The sequence below is a fragment of the Panthera pardus genome, unplaced genomic scaffold (genome assembly GCF_024362965.1).
Source record: "Panthera pardus isolate Hobbes unplaced genomic scaffold, ASM2436296v1 HiC_scaffold_4, whole genome shotgun sequence".
Taxonomy (NCBI): domain Eukaryota; kingdom Metazoa; phylum Chordata; class Mammalia; order Carnivora; family Felidae; genus Panthera; species Panthera pardus.
In genome coordinates this window covers 9,697,905-9,710,591 of record NW_026526969.1, presented here as the reverse complement: position 1 = coordinate 9,710,591, position 12,687 = coordinate 9,697,905, and the positions used below count along the sequence as shown (strand labels likewise).

The 12,687-nt window shown below is 43.4% G+C and overlaps 1 protein-coding gene and 1 long non-coding RNA gene across 5 annotated transcripts in view; one reads left to right on the top strand and one right to left on the bottom strand.

The window, feature by feature from the left end:
* The first annotated feature begins 430 nt into the window (after positions 1 to 430).
* TMEM225B (transmembrane protein 225B) overlaps positions 431 to 12,687 on the top strand; it is a 28,905-nt gene continuing 16,648 nt past the window's right edge. For 2 of the 4 annotated variants that reach the window (XM_019422674.2, XM_019422672.2), the window contains exons 1-2: positions 431 to 564; positions 800 to 961. The gene's annotated coding sequence lies outside the window, so the exon portion shown is untranslated. The remainder of the gene's footprint in view (positions 565 to 799; positions 962 to 12,687) is intronic. The other 2 variants (XM_019422677.2, XM_019422676.2) reach the window with 1 other exon arrangement.
* Positions 2,533 to 3,910, bottom strand: LOC109251263 (uncharacterized). The gene is made up of 2 exons (XR_002073428.2): positions 3,659 to 3,910; positions 2,533 to 2,685 (listed from the first exon to the last, which is right to left on the bottom strand). It is a non-coding gene; the product is annotated as an uncharacterized LOC109251263 (long non-coding RNA).

Below are 12,687 nucleotides of genomic sequence, written 5' to 3'. Positions count from 1 at the left end.
CCCTATTTCTAAGGCTTTTCTTCCTCTTTTAGCCCATTGGCACTGATATGTCCTGCTTACTTATACACTCGAGGCGCAATTGGGAGGCGCTGGGAGTAGTGAAGGGGGAACACTGGCCAAGTTGAAGCCACAAAAGGAAAGGACTGGCTGGACTGCGGGCATAGATATGAAATTCGGGCTCCGCAGGGTCCTCGATTTGTGATTTGGAAGAAAGAGAGGTGAAGATGGGTGGTAAAACGGCAAGGGTCAAGGGAGGAGGCAAGTGGTGTGCACACGGGACAGTGGCGATGAGAAGGAAACCAATTTAGACCCTAGGTCCACTTGGGCAATGAAAGGACATTGCCCATCCTCTCTCAATCCCTCCTTGGAGAAAGACGAACGCCAAAGGAGGCCCCATCTTCACACCGCTCCCGAGTCCGGCTCCCCAGCGGCCCTGGAGAACCCACGATCGAGAGGAGACCTCCGAGCTGCCTAGACGGGACCCGGAAGTGCGCGCCGGGGAGCCCGAGTTTCCAGTCCTGCCCCGGGGGCCGAGGTGGCCGTCGTTGCGGAGCGGCTGCGCCAGTGAGTGTCGGGGCTACGGGCCGGGGCTCCGGGTCTGCGCCGTGGCTGGGGGAAGCTCGGACTGCGGCGGGGGGCTCGGGCCGAAGGGATGCCCGTGGTGCGGGGTTGGGGCCGCAGGCCTGGCCGCGCCCCCGCGCCGGGGCCCAGCCGGCCTGGGGAGAGTGAATTGGGAGCCTCTCCCGGGAAACCTGCCGTTTTCCCTGCATCTGCCCTCTTCTCCCTCCCTTTTCTGAAGTGACTGCCCGTCCGTTGTCTCGCGCTCTGAAGACATTTTAGGGGAAGTCTTGGCCTTGGAGCAGCACCGGGGATTGGACCCAGCCCATGGAGAAGCTGCCTGAGCAGATGTCCCCGGAGTCCCTGTGCCCATCCTCCGAGCAGGAGCCTCGAAAGAGCAAGGGTGAGGAGCTGACCTAGCTGGCTTTCTTTGTCTAAACTTAGTCCTTCCGACCCGCGGCCTCAGATCAGATGGACACGATTGTCCTGTGAAAAACTACTGCTTTTTTTTTTTTTTTTTTTTTTTTTTTTTTTTTTTTAACCAGAGGCTCTATTACCTGTAAATAAAGCCTGTAACCAACGTTTTCTCTCTGTGTGGAGCAGATCTGCCGCAGCAGCACTATCCTAGCATAAGTCTTGGAGGATCTGTCATTCCAGCACCTGCTAACTTGCTTGGCCTTTGGAGAAGCTCACTAAATGTGTGAATAAAGAAATGAATGAACCCAGCCAAGTATGTCCCATACTGCAAATAACCAGTTAAGGAGCGGGCTCCTCCACTCATTCTACCCAAGCTCTCCTTCATCGTTAGGGAAAATACACTTACCACCCGAGGTATAAACTCCAAGAGGGTGCCTTTCCTGTGGAGTACAGTAGATAAGACAACCACTTGCTGATGGAAAATGAGGTTAAGCTATAGGTATTAACATTTTTATTTCAATCTGCTATCCCCTCATTATCTGGTGTATGTCTGGCTATTAAAAAAAATGGATATGGATTATTTAATTGGGAGACATAGGCTTAGATAATCCACATCAGGGGCTCTGAGATGGCTTATGTTTGGGGAGATTTTCTTATACAGATTTATGTGTAAAAACTATGTTTTTGGGCTAATTTTTAATTTGGCAAGTATTTATTGAGCTTTTATTGTGAGGTGTTGAGACTAAGTTGAAAGAAAACCCAACCCCTACTCACCCACAAACTTAGAGTTGAGTTAGAATAGTTAACTGAAAGGCTGTGGGTTAGTAAACAAGGTAGAAGTTCACAAGGGAGATCCTTGGGAACTGGGTATTGGCCCAGGAAACCTTAGAAAGTCACAGGTTTGGCCTGGAAAGAATTTAAAGTTCAAGGAATCAAATTTTAGATGAGAGGGGATAGACACCACAGGCTCCCTGTTGTTAGTCTTTCTAAAAGGCCAAGTGTCTGTACTCACCTTATTAAAATACTCATTTACTTCTGTTAGTTCACAGCGCCCACTGCATCCAGTCCATACTCCATAACTTGGCATTCAAGGCCCTCTGCAGGGTGGCCTCAACTCAACTTGAGAGTCTTTCCTTAGTGTTCCCCAAAATAAACCGAGCAAGACTGGTGTGTCTACACAAGGTAATGCTGAGGACACTTTGCACTATCTACTGTTGTGCCTCTGTGTCTTTTTCTTAATGCATTGCTGTGCACTACATTCTCTGCCTATCCAAACACCACTCATCCCAGCGTCCCATGCAAGACAGCCTCCTCCATGAAGTTTCTGAAATAAACAGTTGTAAGTGACATTTACATGAAAACCTGCAGGACTTGGTGGCTGATTGAACACTAGGGGGAAACTGGGTATAATTGCCTTTGTTCCCTTCACTGTCATACCTCTTAAAAAAAAATCTTCATGAGTTGCTATTATCTTTGGAATGCAGGGTACTGCTTCTGCTCCATCAGAACTGGTTACACCCAGGTTGCCAGTGGCTTACCTATAATGAATCCATTGGACACATTTTTTTCAGCTTTAATTTTTTGACCCCGTAGTATTGTCTGTTGATGTGATCATTCTTCCTCACCTCTTGTTCTTTGGTTTCAGAAGCATCATTTTCTTCTTGTTTTCCTCTTGCCTTCTCCGGGCCTTTTCCACTCCTGTTTCTCCATCTGTTTTTAAATGTTGATTTTCCCTAAGACTGTTCTCAGCCCTCTTTTTTCACTCCTGTGCGTGATCCTGTCCCCTTCCAGGACTTTACTTAACCGCTATTTGCTGCTCTTGCTGCCACCTGGCTCCTGAATACTAGATGTTCATGGGTGTACCTCAGAGCACACTGTTTTCTGCCAGTCCCCACCTCCCTTCCCTCCAATAACAACCTTAGTTAATTTTAGTAACTGATTTTCCCAAGCTAGAAAACTTGGGAGTCATACTCTACTATTCTCCTTCCCTCCATATTCAGTCAGCCACCACATCCTGTCAGTTTTTCTTCAAAAAGTGCCTGATTCAGTTGCCTGTCACTGCCATTTCCTCATTTTAGTCCCGTCCTGTTTTTCTTGGATTGTTGATACATCACTATGCTATTGGTCATGCCCCCCACTCTAGGCTCTCCTCCATACTGCTGCCAGAAGAATTTCCCTGGGAACAAATTTGATCATGTTAGTCTTTGCCTATAAAATAAAGTGCAAAGCCCTGGGTGTGGCTTATATGCCTCTTCATAGGTGGCTCTACTCTATTTTTTCACTACATCTCCTGTTTCCTGCCCACATGGAGCATACATTTCAGTCATATTGAATTTTTTTTCACTATTCCTTAAACTTAGTGTTCCGTTTTATGTTGCTGAGCCTTAGCATATACTATTACTTGTTTCTGGAATACGCTTTACCTTGTAGATCCTGATCATAGTCAAGATCCCTCTCCAGGTCATTCTTTGAGGATGCCATCTCCAATCACCTAGGTAGGGGTTGTCCTTCCTAATTCTGCTTTGAGGCAGCATTACAATCCTTCTACCAGTATCCTGCACATAGTGGGTGGTCTATATGTTTTTGATTGGTTAAATCAAACAGGAAGTGTATTCATTTCCTAGGGTTGCCATAACAAATTACCACAACTGCATGGCTTAATACAGCAGAACTATATTCTCACCATTTTGTAAGCTAGAAGTCCAAGAGGGCCTGTCTACCTCTGAAGGTTCTAGAGAGGAATCCGTCTTTGACTGATCCTAGCTTCTGGTGGTCCCCAGCAATTCTTGGGGCTCCTTGGCTTATGGCTGTATCATTGAATCTCTGTCTCTGTTGTCACATGACCTTCTTTTCTGTGTTTCCATATCTGAATCTTCCTCTTCTTTCTCTTATAAAGATATCAGTCATTGGATTTAGCCCCAACCCCCCAATCCATTATGACCTCATCTGAACTCTGCAAAGACTCTGCTTCCAAATAAGGTCACATTCTGAGATTCCAGGTAGACATGGGGGGGGGGGGCATTATTTGACACAGTACAGTATTACTCATTTCTCCTGCTGTTAGAAGTGAATATACTTGAGATCACACAGCTTTGTAGTTAAACTACTTGAAGAACTGCATAGATTTCCCCCTTTCCTCTAAATTAAAAGCAGATCAGCCAAGAAACTTTCTTTTAAACCTTTGTCCACAGGGACACATTTGATTTGCTTATTTCAAAGGGCAACTGCTCTCTTCCTGGGCTTCTCTAGCTCTGTCTCAGACTGACCACTGTCTATTGAGGCGTTCTAGGGGGCCCTGCTGTCTACCAGAGTTTGGATCCAAGTTTTTGATATTTTTTCTTTTTTTTTTTAATTTTTAAAATGTTTATTATTTTTTTAATATTTATTTTAGAGAGAGAGAGACAGACAGACAGACCGTGAGTGGGGGATGGGCAGAGAGAGAGGGAGACACAGAATCCAAAGCAGACTCAGGCTCTGAGCTGTCAGCACAGAGCCTGATGCGGGGCTCGAACCCATGAAACGTGAGATCATGACCTGAGCTGAAGTCAGACGCCTAACTGACTGAGCCACCCAAGCGCCCCTAATGTTTGTTTATTTTTGAGTGACGGAGAGAGAATGAGCAGGGGAGAGGCAGAGAGAGAGGGAGACACAGAATCTGAAGCAGGCTCCAGGCTCTGAGCTGTCAGCACAGGGCCCATTGTAGGGCTTGAACCCACAAGCTGTGAGATCATGACCTGAGCCTAATTCAGATGTTCAACTGACTGAGCCACCCAGGCACCCCCTTCTTTTCTTTAAAAAGAATTTTGTTTTAAATTTTATTTTAGAGAGTGCAAGCAGGGGAGAGGGGCAGAGAGAGAGAGAGAATGGGAATCTTAAGCAGTCTCCACGTTCAGTGCAGAACTCAATTTGATGCGGGGCTTGATCTCACGATCCTGGGATCATGACCTGAGCCAAAATCGAGAGTCAGATGTCTGACTGCGCCAGCCAGGTGCCCCGATATTTTTTCTAAAAGTGGCTCTGATCTATGAAGAGATCTACCTCTCTGAATTTTATTTGAGCCTCAGTCCTGGAGACTTTTTATAAATGGTCTTTTTGGAACCGTCAGTGATTTATAGATTCTTCTCTTGATGGAGGGGAACTTCCTTTTAATGAATTGCCGGGAAATAATCAGGAGCATTTTGAAGCACCTAATGTGCACAGGACTCTTTTCATAGTAGTGGGCTTGGAGAAAAAGAAATGGAAGACATCTTTTATTTTGAGGTGCTTTGAATATAAATTCACACACACACACACACACATACACATACACATACACACACATAAAAATACTTCTGAGGAGAGGCCCAAAGACTGGTTAAATATCATGAAAGAGGTAGGAACTGAATGCTTTAGAGATTCAAAGGAGAGATCACTTCCAGCTAGGGTTAGAGCCGGGTTAGGTTTCAGGAAGGAGGCTGCCTTTGAGCTGGGTCTTGAAGGTCTAGGATTTTGATAGGTGACATTAGAATGGAGGCTGTTCCAGGTGGAGGAGAAGGATGTGTGTGGGGATATACATGTTCAGGAAATAGTTCACATTAATTGGAGTATAGAGAAGACATGATAGGGGATGAGTCTGTAAGTCAGAGTGGAGTAAGATTGTGGGAGAAGAATGCCAGGCCCAAGAGCTTAGTTTGGTCAGCAGATGTTGAGGTATGATATGTTAGCTTTTCTTAACAGGAGGCTAGCTGGTGAGCATTGCATATGAAGGAAGAGAATCTGACTTGTTGAGTGTGGTATGGGAGGTGAGAGTTGCTTAGGATCTGACTTTAGGACATGAATAGTGATAACAGGAAGGTAGAGACAAAAATCAAGAAGTGATAACAGGAAGGTAGGGACAAAAATCAAGAAGTGTGCTGTAGGTAGAAGCAATAGTACTTGTTTACCGAGTGGATGTGAGGGCAGAGAAAGGAGTCACTGATCATTGTCAGTGCTAAAATGCTAAAGCTACAGGAGAGTTGCAAGAATATTATACCAAATATTCAAACTCCAGAAGGAGGAACAGATTTGAGACCTATTGATCTCAAGAGACTGGTATGAGAGCCACATGGAAATGTGTCTTTAGATTATTGGAGGTGCCGTAGCCTGTTACAGATATTCCCCATTTCAGGAGATGGGATCACAATCCCTTCAGCTACTTAACCCAGAGAGAAACAGCTTCTCTCATATTCATATCCAGCAGTCAGTACTCCTGTCCACACAACTATCAACGTTTTCCAGAATCCAAGTAATTCTTACTACCTTCTCCACCACAGTCTTGGTCCAGGGTGCCATCATCTTTCACCTGAACTATTGCAGCAGCCTCCTGGCTGGTTGTCCTGCCTCTACCATTGCCTTCCTACAGTCTATCCAAAATAGCAGCCGATGTGATCCTGTTAAAATGCCAGGTCTTGTCTTCCTCTGGTCAAAAGCCTCCTGTGGCTCCCCATCTCACTCGGCGAAAGAACACCTCTTCCAGTAGCCTATAGGGTCCTATGTTCTCTGATTCCCTTTTAATGTCTGTGACCTCATTTCTTACTACCCCTCCCCCTGCTCATTGCATTCCCATCACATTGCCTCCTTGAACACCCAGGGCCTTTGCACTTGTTATTTCTTCTATGTGCAATGCTCTTTCTCAGATACCCTTATCTCCTTCAAGTCTTTGCTTCAGTGTCATTTTCTTAGTCCTTCTTTGACCATGGTGTGTAAAATTGGAACCCTTCTGCCCACTCCCTCCCCCTGGCACTCTACTCCTCTTCCTTGCTTTCTCTATGGTACGTGTATCTTCTTCCTCTAAGAGTATGTAATTTATAAGGTTTCTTGTCCAGCTCCCTTACTAAAATGAAATATCTTAGAAGGCAGAGTTTTTGCCTATTTGCCCACTGGTGTATCTCAGCACTTGGAACTGTACCTGGCATATTGTTGGTGCTCAGTAAGATGGATGTGAATGAGTGAAGTGTCACAGGACTCATAAAGAGGAGAAGTATTGAAGAATTCTACAAGGATCACTTTCAGCCAATGAAGAAGGTGCTATTGAATGGAGCCTGAGAGCTGTAGGATTTGCATTCTTGACTATGTCGGGCAGGCTGTCAGATCCTCTGTCTGTCGGCCCAAATAAAAGGCTCATCCTCTAGCATGCCTAAGCCTTCACGTGTTGTTGGAGACAACAAAGCGATTGGTTCAACAAAAAGAAAAGATTTGGTGTAGGGGAGAGGATCAGAACAAGGCTGGAAAGACAGAGGCCAGGTCAGGGAGATACAGAAGAAACCCTCATTTGGCCTCAAGACCAAATGGAGGCATGCCCAGGCTATTGCTCTTTGACTTTTGATGAGCTGATGAAGACTTTATTAGCTTCTCTGTCTGATGTCTCACCTTATTAATGATCCCAGTTTTGAAGGGCTTCTGGGTTTAGATGCTCCTAGGCCTGTGGGACAAATCTGGAAGACTTAGAAGGTTCTAGAGTTAAGCTGTCCAGTAGGGTAGCACCAGCTACAATGGGCTAACTACATTGAAATTAATTAAATACAATTAAAAGTTCAGCTCCTCAGTTGCACTAGCCACATTTCAAGTGCTCAGTAGCCATCTGTGACTACTGGCTACTGTATTGGACAGTGCAGATGTGGAACAGTTACATAACCACAGTAAGTTCTGTTGGATTGTGCAGTGAATGACTTGAATTTACAGTACCAGTTCATTTTGGTATCTTGCGAAAAAGAATTGGCCTGCCTACCTATTTGTTTGGGCTTGACTGATGCCTTTGTCAACTTTTTTTTTTCAAAGTACCTAACTTTTTAGACCTAGTCTCTGTGTTTGCAATTTGTGTCACTTACAAGGTAAACAGTTAAACACATGTGCAAATGGATATAAAAACATTAACCCAGTAGTCCATTCACACCTGTTAGAATGGCTGTCATTTAAACGACAAGAAGTAACAAGTGTTGGTGAGGATGTGGAGAAAAGGAATTCTTATACACTGTTGGTGAGGATGTAAATTGATGAACTACCAATAGAACTACCATATGATCCAGCAATTCACTTCTGTGTGTTTATCTGAGGGAAACAAAAGCACAAATCTCAAAAAGATATCTGCACTCCCCATGTTCATTACAGCATTATGTACAACAGCCAAGACTTGGAAACGGCCTAAGTGTCCATTGATGGATGAGTGGATAAAGCACATATGGTATACATACAAATATACATGTGTATACACAGTGGAATATTGTTCAGCCATGAAAAGGAAATCTGTCATTTTTGGAAACATGGATGGACCTTGAGGATATTATGCTAAGTGAAATAAATCAGAGAAAGACAGATACTGTATGATCTCACTTATATATGACATCCAAAAAAACAAACAAAAAAACCCCCACCCCAACTCTTAGACACAGAAAACAAACTGGTGATTGCCAGATGTTGGGGGTGGGCCTGGGGGAATTGGATGAAGGGTGTCAAAAAGTAGAAACTTCCAGTTACAAGGTAAATAAATCCTGAGGATGTAATGTACAACATGGCAACTATAGTTGATAATGCTGAAGAGTATGTTTGAAAGTTGCTGTGAGAGAGGACCTTAAAAGTTCTTATTACAAGAAGAAAATTTTTACAAATACAATATCTAAATTGAACATACAGAGGATGAGAGCATATCTGGATGTGGAGAACAAGTGATAAGACATCACAGATAATTATTAAATTCCTTCAATAAAATGGCTATTACCAAATAAAATCAGAGCTGTTTATATTCTAGGCTTTCCCTGCTGATGGAAATGCTGCATTGGATATTCCTCAGCACTCCCTTCTTTCAGAAAGATCCCTGTTGGTAGAGGGCCTGCTTTCTTTAATACCACTGCGAACAAAACAAAACAAAACAAAAACAAAAACTTCTCTAGCTTCAGTGAACCTTATTTCATAAGTATTTCTTGAGAGGAGGAATGTATTAAACAGGCAATGTTTTTCTATCATGTCTCCTTTAAATGCAGTTAGGGTGCAGGGTTTATTTTTGTATGTTCTGTTAGAGTTGAAATCGACTTGGAAATATTTCTACTCCATGCTTCATATTTTAAACAACTCTTCCTCTTCTCCCCTTTCCTTTATTAAATCTTCCCAATTTGCAGTATTTTTTAAAGATGCACATAAGTTGGTCTGAGTGTGTCTGTCCATGAGTGAGCATCTGTGTATAGAGAGATGCTCTGGTGAAGAAGGTGTTGGCATTTGATGATGTGAAGATAGTCTTCCCTGTTACCTCAGAGACAATCACGAGGCCAGGGTACCATGTAGACAGAACCTCTGGGGTAGGATACTCCTCTTTAATTGATTTGTTTAGTCCCTTCCCCTCCCCACACAGAGACCCCAGAATCTCCCTTCTAATGTTCTGAGATACTTCTACTTCCCCCAAACACTGCTTTCCTTTCTGCTAATCCCAGTACGTCTGTCTGGTTAGCTACTTCATATACAAACCCTAATTTTAGTTTCCCACTGCTTTCTCCAGTTCTGCACAACTTGTATCCATCTTTTCTCTGTACTGCAGGGCCATTTTTCATACTTTTTGTTGAACCAAATCCTTCTTGAATACTCTGACCATCCTGTTTCCCACCAGGAATTTTTCTTATTACATTTTACCTTTTTTATATTTTCTGTCAGATGGTGAGACCTGGACTGAGGATCAATTAATTATAAAGCAGAAAAGTCTTGAAGTAGGGCTACACTACCTGAAGGAGATGAATGTGAACAAAACAAACACGAGGGGCTCTATGAATGCAGATGAAACTTCTGTAACGTCATAAACTCTATCCAACAGCCACAGATTCTTAATTGAAGAGACATCCCAAATGCGTAGTATTTGTGGAAAGTTATTTAGGCGAAACTCATACCTTATTCAGCATGAAAGAATCCACACACAAGGGAAGACTTTTGAGTGTCATGAATGTGGAAAAACTTTTGGCCATAGTTCAAACCTTATCCAGCATCAAAGAATACATACTGAAGAAAAACCCTATGAATGCAGTAACTGTGGGAAAGCCTTCTGGTGCAGTTCACACCTTATCCAGCATCAGATAACTCATACAGGAGAAATGCCTTATATGTGTAATGAATGTGGAAAAGCTTTTGTTCAGAGCTCAAGTCTTACTTGACACCGGAGAATCCACATGAGGGAGAAACCCTATGTGTGTAGTGAGTGTGGGAAGGCCTTCAGCCAGAGCTCAAATCTAATAGAACATCAGTGAGTTCACACCAAAGAGAGACCATATGAATGCAATGATTGGGAAAGCTTACAGTTGTAACTTGCACCTCATTAAACACCACAGAGTCCACACAGGGGAGGCTCCTTATGATTGCAGCAAGTGTGGGAAATCTTTTAGTAGGAGTTCACTTCTTATTAAACACCATAGAATTCACATTGGAGAGAAACCCAATGAATGTAGTGAATGTGGGAAGGCCTTCAGTCAGAACTCTCACCTTATTCAGCACCAGAAAACTCACAGTGGAGTAAAAGCTTCTGAATGTAAGGAGTGTGGGAAAACCTTCACGTACAGTTCATGCCTTTCTGATCATCTGGGAATCCATATAAGAGAGAAACTGCGAATGAAATGAAGATGGTAGATAGAGCCTTTGGTCAGAGTTCAGCTCTGATTGAATGCCAGAGAGCCCGCATGGGGAAGAAACCCTTTGGGTTTCATGAGGGTGTACAGCCTCCAGTCCTGGCTCAACTCTTATTAAGATGTGAAAATCCAGATAGTGGATAGATCTCATGGATGTGTTCAACACATGAAAACCTTTAGACAGAGTTTCCACCTTATTCAGCATCATTAGGTTCACCTTGGAGGAAAGTGTGTCAGAGAGGGGTGTGAAAGGAACCTAATGCAGCACTACCAAGGTGATGGCTAAGTGGAACCTTCAGTTAGTGCTGCTGTTTATTTGATGTTTAGGATCTGCATCACAGGGAGATTCTGTGGTTTGCTTTTCAGATCTTCCCAGTTGTCTTCTGAAAATGGAATGAGTCAGATCCACTCCAGGGAAGAAAGAATCAGGGAATTCTGGATTCAGACTCATAGATCAGGAAAGCAGCAAGGTGACCTTTGAACCCAGTAGCTCTCCTTCTAGCTCATCTATTCTGTTGTAACTCTTGATGGAAGTGACCCTTGGGTCTTGGGCCAGCATTTCGCTCCTCAGTGTCCTGCAGATTATTGAATCTCTTGTTTTATATGACCTAAATGCACTTAATAAACAGGCAAATTTTCTAGGCCAAATAACTTCAGTATGACATGTCACGGGCTTTGTTATATGTCAGCTTGGGCAGGTTGAAATGCACTTGCCAGACTTCCCTTTCCTGTAATTTTTGGTTCTTGAGGGCTAGAGAGGGAGATTCTTGGGAGACTGGGAGGGCAGAAAAAAAGCAGCAGTTATTTTGTAACTCACCCATGTCGTTGCTAGTCAGCAGCTGGGCCTGCAAAGGGTCCACCTTCCCCTGGATCCTCCTTTGCCTTCCCTAGGTTGTGTGTGTGTGTGTGTGTGTGTGTGTGTGTGTGTGTGTGTGTGTGTGTGTTTGTGTCCTCGTGGTTTTACCCCTCTGATTGAATCCTAGTCATACTCAAGGTCACTGTTCTTGTGACAGGTACACATTTATTTTAAGTTTAGGTGGAGAGAAATGGGTAACTTCTGGCTGTTTTTGAAACAAAACTTCAATAATAATTTTCAAGATTTCCTTTGAGAAAAAGCCACAGTTCAAACTCCTTTATAACAAAAATTACATCGTAACCTGAGGCAGAGCTTCACTACTGGGTAATTGTTGAGGAAAAAATTGAATAGTGTGATACATAATAGATCATTTTTTTAAGGATTTTTTTATTTTGGGGTGCCTGGATGGCTCAGTTGGTTGAGCATCTGACTTCAGCTCAGGTCATGATCTCATGGTTTGGGAGTTTGAGCCCTGCATTGGGTTCTCTGCTGTCAGTGCAGAGCCTGCTTCGGATCCTCTGTCTCCCCTCTCTCCTCTCTGTCTCTGCCCCTCCCCCACTCGTGTGTGTGCTAGCGCTTGCTCTCTCTCAAAAATGAATAGGATTTTTATTTTTAAGAAATCTCTGCACCCAAACATGGGACTTGAATTCATGACCCTGAGATCAAGAGTCACATGCTTCACCAGCTGTGCCAGCCAGGTGCTCCCATAATGGATACAATTAAAAAAAACACACAAAAACTTTTGAGTACTCATTACCATGAATATTTTTATCACTGAAATAAATCCCAAAAATATCTCTACTGGGTAGTACATTGTTAGATTTATTCTAGGTATCTGAGAAAAATACCTACTTTGTTGTAAATGCTTATTTTTTATCACAAAAAAATAAGATTGTTTTACCCCTAGTTAGTCTGGATTAATGATTATTTAAAATATCAAGTGAAAATTATACTTACATTGTAGACTCTTAAAATTGAAACTTGCCTGTCCTGCAGCTTCCATGCCTGGTCTCGTGCTGTGCACACAGTAGGTATTGAGTGGGTGGCTGTGGAATGAATCTGTTTACTGGACACCAAAGTCTTGTTGTTTGTCTCAGCTCTTCTATCTACACTCCTCTACCTTCCTCTCTGTATAATCTAGAGATGATTATTAGCACTAACTAAGGGTCACCTTGCCATCTAGATGTCCCAAGTATGGACTTGCACTCTGTGAGGCCTGGTCTAACCTCTGAGCTGGTGTGC